At 42.1% G+C, this 9,258-nt stretch overlaps 1 pseudogene; it reads right to left on the reverse strand.

Moving 5' to 3' along the window:
• Positions 1-3,896: 3,896 nt before the first annotated feature.
• Positions 3,897-4,423, reverse strand: LOC132823636 (ferritin heavy chain, oocyte isoform-like; annotated as a pseudogene).
• Between the last annotated feature and the right edge of the window lie 4,835 nt (positions 4,424-9,258).

A 9,258-nucleotide genomic window follows, 5' to 3' on the forward strand; every position in this document is an offset into this window, starting at 1 on the left:
GGTGTCCAAATCTTGGGGGGGTATGTGTTCAAGCTAAGAGGGGAAAAATATAAAAGGGACCTAAGGGGCAACTGTTTCTAGGCAGAGGGTGGTGTGTGTATGAAATGAATTGCCAGAGGAAGTGGTGGAGGTTGGTACAATTATATTTATGAGCCATCTGGATGGGTATATGAAATGGAAGGGTTTAGAGATTGGGCCAAATGTTGGCAAGTAGGACTAGATTAAATTTAGGATATCTGGTCAGCATTGTCGAGTTGGACTGATGGGTCTGTTTCCAAATCTGGACAGCTCTTTGACTCTAACCATTGTTTTCAGCCCTATCATATAAAAGGCAAACAAACAAAATAATAAAAGAAAGCAACAAAAAAACCGGTAAGATTACTGAAGTTGTTTTCACGATGCATTATTCTGCAGCAATAGATTATTGTTTATGTGTTAGTTTTCTGAAGTTGTTGATCAGCCACCTTTTCAGCTCACTCAGAGAATGTCGATGATATTTATAACTGAGTTTCTACTATCTAAATGCCCCAACAGCTGATAAAGGGAGGTAAGACAGGGAGTTTTCAAATCTTCATGCTATAGAATCAATAGCTAAACTCCTTCTCACAGAAACACAGCCCACAACCTCTGACTTCTCTTTGTCAGACTGACCATCTCCCCATGAGCTCCAGTTACCGTTTAACATTAGTTACCTGCTGGAGCATATATTTTCTCCTAGACTTACTGCAATCATTTCCCAGAAGTCCAAAGATGAGGTGAGTTAGAAGCATTGCTGCCTTTGCCTGCATAAACTGGGAAGATAACCCTGATCAACATTTCAGGAAATACAGCCAAGGGATTCACTTTTATATCTGGGAAGCAACTCACCATGAAAGCTGTTAAAGTAATCTAGCCAGCCCCTTAAATCTTGTCCTTTGCACATCCCTTGTTCTCGCTGTCCTCAGATATCTGCTCCTTACGAGTTAGTACGTGGAGTATAATTTTCTGCTCTATCCTGAGACTCTTGGTTCAACATAAGGATCTGTCAAACAGAAAGCTGTTCCATTCAGAGAGAATTCTACCTTTGTTCTCATTACATAAATTTTCAGTATGTTCTGAAATATCAAACAAAAACATTCCCATTTACGATCAGCTGTTCATCTCCTTGCCATCACAGGGCATATGAACATATCTTGTAATGTAATGACATTATAAACTGGAAATGAAATGATCCTCCTTAGGAGTATACCTCAAAGGGACATCAAACAATAGAAAATAAAGGCTTTTCCCAAAACATGTCATTGCACTCAGCTTTGGAGCCGGTGTTCTTCGTGCAGTGGAAAGAACCAGATTTCCTCAGGAAGATCTTGCAATAATACCAGCTCTTGTTTCCTTCCTTAGGCTTGCACACACACAGACATTTGAACAGCGTAGTATCTTGCAACTTTCAAAATTGCATTTGCTTAGGTTTTGTTAGACACATTTAATTAGGATCATGATACCAAAAGAGGTGAATGATTCAGTTCAACTGTTACTAACTGAAAGGCAGAGCCAGTTCGAGGGATGATTTGACCTTCCTCTCTTCTTAAATTCTTAAGTAGTCTTTTCGGGCATGTGGGGAGATTCTGTCAGTTGGGCTTCGTGGAATGATCAATATCAGTGCTGAGAGTGGGTTACCACCATATTGTTATAGATCAGACCAAACACTCCCAAAGTATATTAAGAGAATAATCTATTTTAACATTTCCTTATTTTAAAGATAGGTGTGAGGCACTGTGTTCCTGATGCAATTTAATTGGTCAAACTACTTGACTTTAAGCAAAATATTTTACTTTTACACTACTGTTAAAATACAGACAAAATAAAAGTAAAAGAAATGGCTTAACTGTAACTCTATTGAAATGCTTAACAAAATTATATATATAACTATTAATTAATTGTTCCAATATAGTAAGATCTCATAAACACACCCTTCTCAAGGGCAAATTCAGTAAAATAGATCATCCCTCATGTAATTCTAGCAGCAGGAAGAGTACCCCAGCTTTTAGCAGAGAGAGGAGTAAAGCTTCCACATTCAACTTCAATAACCTAGGAACTGCAGAAAGATAAAATGTAAAAGTCCTGGTTCTCAGAGTTTGAGCACACCCATTCAGGCTGCTTCTATTGTTTCAACCAAAAGAAAACCTGAGGCTTCACAAGCTGGTTACTTTATTGGCTTTGAGCAGATTGCTTGATACCATATATCTCAGCCATTTCTCATTAAACCAGGACAAAATACACTTCTTAAAACCATAGTGCTATCATAATATAAATACCGTAGGGTTCTCAAGAAAGTGTCTCAGTGAACAAGAGTCAAATCGGACTCAAAGCACTGTGTCTGATTCTCTGTTCAGAAATGCTGAGAGACATGTTCAGTTTCTCCAGCACGTCCTGTTTTCATTTTGGAATTTCAAAGAGCTCTGATTCGGTCGCGTAATGAAAGAAAAAGATTGTTACATGTGAAAACAATGACTGAGAAAACAGTGGTGAAGCATTTTCAGCTGATACTTTGAAATGAGAATTGGAAAAATTAAAAGTTACCACAGTTTTTACAGACCATTTGGCTGCTGTCTTATGAGGGAGAGATACTTGGTACTGGTTTAACCAAAGGATAACCATGTCTTAGGCTAAAGAGATTGAAAAGGAGAGTCTTTCATGCTAACCTCAGACAGCTTAGGATTTGGATCCACATTGCTAGCATCACTCAGAAGCCACCAGACAACAGAACTAACTGCACAGAGTCTACCGCCTAGCTGCAATAGTGCTTATTTTTCCCCAGCACCCATGGTGCGTGTGTGTAGGTGTGAGACACAGTGAGAGACACAAAGTGCACGAATATTTATTCAATTCTCACCACCAGGAAGGTAGGAAAACACCCGAGTGGCCAGCGGCAAAATCCCCTGTTTATCTTTTCTTCCTTTTTTTTAACTAACCCCTACACTACTGCCTAACTGCGGTAGTGTTTATTTTCCCTAGCACCCATGGTGAGTGCATGTGTGTGTGTGTGCAGTTGTGAGACACAGTGAGAGACACAAAGTGCACAAATCTTTATTCAATTCCCACCACCAGGAAGATAGGAAAACACCCGGGTGACCTTTCAAAATCCCCTTTTTTTTTAACAGAACCTCTGACAGTCCTGGTTTTTTTTCCCTTTTTTTTTCTTTAACCCCAACACTACCACCTAACTGCGGTAGTGCTTATTTTCCCCCAGCATCCATGGTGTGTGTGTGCAGAGGTAAGATGCAGTGAGAGACACAAAGTGCACAAATCTTTATTCAGTTTCCACCACCAGGAAGATAGGAAAAATCCCCTGTTTATTTTTTTTTATTTTTTTATTTTTTTCAGACACTCTGGTTTATTTATTTATTTATTTTTCTTTTATTTTTCTCCCCCCACACTACCACCTAACTGCAGTAGTGCTTATTATTTTTATCCCCGGCACCCATGGTGTGTGTATGCAGGTGTGAGACACAGTGACAGACACAAAGTGCACAAATCTTTATTCAATTTCCACCACCAGGAAGATAGGAAAAATCCCCTGTTTATTTTTTTTAGACACTCTGGTTTATTTATTTATTTATTTTTCTTTTATTTTTCTCCCCCCACACTACCACCTAACTGCAGTAGTGCTTATTATTTTTATCCCCGGCACCCATGGTGTGTGTGCAGAGGTAAGACGCAGTGAGAGACACAAAGTGCACAAATCTTTATTCAGTTTCCACCACCAGGAAGATAGGAAAAATCCCCTGTTTATTTTTTTTTCCACTCAAACGGTTTATTGTCTGCTAGCAACTGACAAATAGAACCTCAATAGTTACAAGTATCCTAGTTGTACTAGTACAAAAACACCACAAACTCATTCACTGCAATCAGTTCAGTCACTCTTCCCCCAGGGAGAGCCTGTCAAACACGTACTCTCCCAGGCCATTCTCAGGGGCTCCCAGTCTCTTCAGGTTGGTGATGTGATCTCCCAGCTTCTTGATCATCTTCACTTGCTCATCCAAGTAGTGCCTCTCCAGGAAGTCACACAGATGAGGGTCTGTGTGGCCAGAGGAGAGTTTGGGCAGATCCAGCAGACTCTGGTTCACATCCTTCTCCATCTGCAGAGCTCTCTGCATTGCCTCCAGACCATTGCCCCAATCATCCTGCTCTGGTTTCTTGACATCCTGAAGGAGGACTCGGCCTCCACGTTTATTCTGGAATTCCATCAGTTTCTCAGCGTGTTCCCATTCCTCATGGGACTGCTCCTTGAAGACTCAGCAAAGTGACGCAGGGCAACATCATCCCAGTCAAAGTAAGAGGACATGGAGAGGTAAATATAGGAGGAATAGAGCTCCAGGTTGATCTGCTTATTAACAGCATCCTCACAGTCCTTGTGGTAGTTCTGGCACATTTGGGAGGCCATATTCACTATTCCTACTCACTATCACCTCAACAACTCTAGAGCTGAATCCCTTGTTTATATTGGTCAGCTAGGACTCCCTGATTGGTCCAGGTTAACAAACCCCAATCAGGGACCTTGTAGTCAATGAGATCCACCTGGTTCCAATCATTACACCACTGGAGAAATACTTGTCCATCTTTTGTGTCATACATTTCCATGATTTGTTTTTCAGATCAGATAATTAAACATTGATTTCATTTCAAACTTTTAAAAAAATCATTGCTATGATCAACATAAAAATCAATAGAAATATTCAAAACAATCAGCCTAGGTATTGGAATACTGTAATATAGTTACATGCAGATTAAAACTCTGCAGCTCAGTCAGAAAATTTAACCTGAGAAAACATCCAAGATGCATTAATGTGGCACTTCAGTGACTGAAGACAGAGCCTTAGAGAGCTGTCGGGTTTTATGACAAGAATGTATATTGGATTGGCAATGTGATTCACGCTGAAAATGTGTTGCTGGTCAAAGCACAGCAGGCCAGGCAGCATCTCAGGAATAGGGAATTCGACGTTTCGAGCATAAGCCCTTCACCAGGAATGAGAGAGAGTAGCCAAGCAGGCTAAGATAAAAGGTAGGGAGGAGGGACTTGGGGGAGGGGCGATGGAGGTGGGATAGGTGGAAGGAGGTCAAGGTGAGGGTGATAGGCCGGAGTGGGGTGGGGGCGGAGAGGTCAGGAAGAGGATTGCAGGTTAGGAGGGCGGTGCTGAGTTGAGGGAACCGACTGAGACAAGGTGGGGGGAGGGGAAATGAGGAAACTGGAGAAATCTGAATTCATACCTTGTGGTTGGAGGGTTCCCAGGCGGAAGATAAGGCGCTCCTCCTCCAGCCGTCGTGTTGTCATGTTCTGCCGGTGGAGAAGTCCAAGGACCTGCATGTCCTCGGTGGAGTGGGAGGGAGAGTTAAAGTGTTGAGCCACAGGGTGGTTGGGTTGGTTGGTCCGGGCGGCCCTGAGGTGTTCTCTGAAGCGTTCCGCAAGTAAGCGGCCTGTCTTCCCAATATAGAGGAGGCCACATCGGGTGCAGCGGATGCAATAGATGATGTGTGTGGAGGTACAGGTGAACTTGTGGCGGATATGGAAGGATCCCTTGGGGCCTTGGAGGGAAGTGAGTGTGGAGATGTGGGCGCAAGTTTTACATTTCCTGCGGTTGCAGGGGAAAGTGCCGGGGGTGGAGGTTGGGTTGGTGGGGGGTGTGGATCTGACAAGGGAGTCACGAAGGGAGTGTGATTCACGCCTCAGCTTATGCATCAGATGGTCCACACGTGGAGCTTGACTTCATATCTTAACCTGTCACTGTGGCGTGTTAGTAAAGGATGTGACATAGCAACATAGGAAGAGGAGTAGGTCATTCAGCCCCAAGAGCCTGTTCCGCCATTCAATGACATCATGGCTGATCTATGGCCTAACTCCATATACCTTCCTTTGGCCTATATCTCGTGTGTATCTCGCATTTGCCTGAAGTAGGACTGTAGCAGCGGAGAAGAAAAAGTTGGACTGTCTTTAAGTTATCATTCTTTATCTTTGGTTGTATTTTAAGTTAATGTGAATAGCACCATGCATGGTGATGGTACACACTTTTCACTATATTTTATATTGATTACATGCAATGATAAATGCTTCAGTTCAATTCTTCAGGTCACTGGAAGTCTTGTAGGAAAGTCACAGGTAGGCATTCACAGAATAACTGGGAAGGCACCCCATCAACCATCTTAGAAAATTGTTCCCTGTGTCAAAAGCCAACCAGGCGCATAATGGTCTAAAACAACTTGACAGGGTCCCTCCACCAACACCTCGCAAACCCATGATGTCAAACACCTCCAATGACATGGGCAGCAGATGTGTGAAATTGCCACCCGTGGAAGTTCTTTCTCCTGTGTTAACTTCAAACTATACCTGCCATTCCTTCATTAAGACAGGACTTATACAATTAATGGCAATATTGTAGAAGACAGAGACCAAGGGGTTCACATAGATAATTCTTTTAAATTTGCATTACAGATAGAGAGAGTGATTGGGAAGGTATTTAGCATGCTTGCCTTTGTTGCTCAGATCTTTGACTATAGGCATTTTGACATCATGATGAGGTTGTGCAGGACATTGGCGAGGCCTCTTCTGTAGTACTGTGTCCAGTTCTGGTCTCCCTGTTATAAGAAGTGTATTATTAAGCTGGAGAGGGTTCAGAAAAGATCTGCCAGATGTTGCCTGGAGTTGAGACTTTGAGGCATAAAGGTAGGTTGGATTGACTGGGGCTTTCTTCACTGGAGCATAGGAGGTTGAGGCTCGAGAGTGTGGTGCTGGATAAGCACAGCCAGTCAGGCAGCATCGTAGGAGCAGGCAATTTGATGTTTTGAGCATAATCCTGATGAAGGGCTTATGCTTGAAACATCGATTCTCCTGCTCTTCGGATGTTGCCTGACCTGCTGTGCTTTTCCAGCACCACACTCTCAACTCTGACTCTCAAACATCTGCAGTCCTCACTTTCTCCTAGAATGTTGAGGGATGACCGCACAGATGTTTATAAAATCATGTGGGGCATAAATAAGGTGAATGACAAGAATCTTTTCCCAAGGGTGGGAGAAGTCAAAACAAGGGGGCATATTTTTAAAGTGAGAGGAGAAAGATTTAAGAAGGACATGAGGGGCAACTTCTTTACACAGAGCGTGGTTCGTGTGTGGAATGAACTGCCAGAGGAATGGTGGATGCGGGTACAGTAGGAACATTTAAAACATTTCGGGAAGAACTTGAATAAGAACTGTTTGAAGGGATATGGGAAAGTGCAGGCAGGTAGGACTGGTTTGGTTTGGGAACATGGTCTGGTTGGACTGAAAGATCTGTTTCCATGCTGTTTGACTCTGTTAGTGTCGTTGTACCATTCCAACGCAGCTGCATAGCAAAATGGTTCCATCACAAACTGTGCATGTCTTGACTCTATATCAATCATTGAGATGAGTGCTGACTTGCCACCAACCAATATACTTTTGTAGCCCCACAACTAGTCCTTTCCTAACAGCAGTGTGAGTGTGCCAACACAGTGCAGTCTTCAATGGTTCAAGTGGCGCACTATAACCTTCTCATGGGCACTTACAGCGGGGCAGAAAGTTCCAGTTTTGCCAGCAATGCTCTGATCCAGTGAATGGAATTTTCAAAGAGTATTACAAAACATTGAATTGTTATAATGCAGAAGGAACTCATCGTGCCTGCACTGATTCATTAGATCAAATATAAAAGTTCCAAGTTCTATGTGTGCCAATTCTGAATTTCTAAAATCTAAAATTCACAAACAGCTGATGCATTAGAGATAGAATTAGGAGCTGTGGAGCTACAGAAGTGGAATGATTAGTGACAGCTCAGCACTAATTGAAATGACTGATGTAGATCCATGTGAAGTTTGTGATGGAACTGTGTTGCTATGCCGATGTTTCTGAAAGGTGCAATCAGTTTACCTGTGATCAAGCCACTGGGGTCAAAATGCAGCATGAACTGCTAATTGATCTGCTTGTAAAATCTTTGAATGATTTTCCATTGTGAATATGAACCTAATGATCAGGCATTGCGGTGATATTCTGTCCATGATGAATGAATTTATATTGACCTTGGATGCAATAGCAGCATGTGAAAGGGAGTGACAAGGATATTCAGACTTATACTTACATGCATATTGTTAGTTTAGCAGCAGCATTAAAGCAAATGTTGAACTGGGACCAAACTATCTGAGACCTTCAGTCCAGTCTTCGCGAAAACATTGATGGCATGACAACTGCAGGTAAAATCAGATTATTCTTTGTTCATTGAAGAACACTGCAAGTATTTAAAGTAATAGATGGAATGTTGTATATTGGAAACCTGATCTACTGCTAGAGTGATTTTAAAATTGACTGAATATTTTTAGTTAAATGGAGCTTCAGATATCAGGTGTCCACAAAAGTAATGAAATTTTGAGGAAGTGTGAATTATAAGAGATAAAATGTTTATGTGAGAACCATACCCATGAGAGCAATGTATTTTTACAAGAAGATCTAGCTGTCTCCTCACCGTCTTCTCCACGGCCCTCGAATGTGTTCACCCTGCCAAAATTGTGCCTGTTTTTTTTCCTGTAATCCACTTGTTACATTTCTGGCTCTTAGCAAAATCAAAAAAGGTTGCTCAATGTGATTGTGACAAAGGTAAATAAAAGTTTCTCTTCAATGTTCTTGACTAATTAATTTGAGAAAATTGACCACACCATCTTCCTCAAAACGATCTCCACTGTGGTCCATTTCAATGGATGGTTCTCACCCAGTTCTGTTCCTATCTAAGTGTAAGTAAAGCATCTTTGGCTTCTCTTCCTGCTCTCACACAGTTACATCCAGTGTCCCCCAGGCTCCGCATGTAAGCTCCCTCTTATTTGCTCCACATTGGCAACAGCATCCGAAAATGCAAGGTTACAAGGTCAGATTCCAAATGCATGTCGATGGTGTCTAACTTCTCTAAGAACTTGACCCTCTCTGTTGGCTGACAAGGGGGAAGTGGCACTGTTTGTGCCCATGTGCACGTGTATCACTATTTCAAACTTAGAACAGAATCATTCAAGCCTCAGAACAACATGTCAAATGGTGAGAAAGTTAGGAGAATTGGATAATATTGCCAGAAAGGGGCTCCCTGATGTTGAGAGCAGAAGAAAGTCTCATTTTCCAACCAGGCATTGAACGGTGCAATGAGATTCATGCTGGTGAGTACTGAGAGGCCTATTTGCATGTGTTAGCATCCTCATGATTAACCCATCTCAGCTCCTTGATGTGCAGTCCCCATTA

The sequence above is a fragment of the Hemiscyllium ocellatum genome, chromosome 17 (genome assembly GCF_020745735.1).
Source record: "Hemiscyllium ocellatum isolate sHemOce1 chromosome 17, sHemOce1.pat.X.cur, whole genome shotgun sequence".
NCBI lineage: Eukaryota > Metazoa > Chordata > Chondrichthyes > Orectolobiformes > Hemiscylliidae > Hemiscyllium > Hemiscyllium ocellatum.